The following is a 627-nucleotide window of genomic DNA, read 5'->3' as shown; positions in this document are numbered from 1 at the left end:
ATAAAAAAATGAAATGCCCCTGTTATATATGATTAAATACTATAACTAAGACACTACGTAGTTAGGGGGACATGCACACATTTTTTTTCGAGGGATAGATTTACTTCTCGACCGTCTCTTAAAAACGCGTAATAAAGTTTTAAAGTCGTCTGTTGTGTGTTTACCTTCATATAGCAGAGAAACACGCGAATAATTGATTTCCAGTATTAGTTGAAACATAATAAGTACAAAAAAGCACTTACCTGGGCGGGCTTGCTAACGTCCGTCCACCACGAGCCGATACTGAGACTACTTCAAATCCAACTCCGAAAGTTGGTTTTCCCGCATTTCACAACAAAAGCATGAAAGTTAGCAGAACTTTGTCAAGTAGTGGAGAACTCAAACTACAAGACATAAGATCTGAAAACTCATCAATTAATGTTGAAGCACACAACTACTTTGATTTTTTGGACTAACTTAAATTATTCCACCTTATGAGTAAAACGTAAATTTCAAATTTTTAACAACTTAACAACTTTTAATCCCGAAAAATCGAAGTTGTTTTTTTTACAGTGCACCTTACACTGCATCTCCCTGTACTCCTGTCTACTCTCCTCAGTCCTCTCAGTGTCCCACTTCTTCTTAGCT

Source organism: Oryzias melastigma, linkage group LG4 (genome assembly GCF_002922805.2).
Source record: "Oryzias melastigma strain HK-1 linkage group LG4, ASM292280v2, whole genome shotgun sequence".
Lineage (NCBI taxonomy): Eukaryota > Metazoa > Chordata > Actinopteri > Beloniformes > Adrianichthyidae > Oryzias > Oryzias melastigma.
This window is presented reverse-complemented; position numbering follows the sequence as displayed.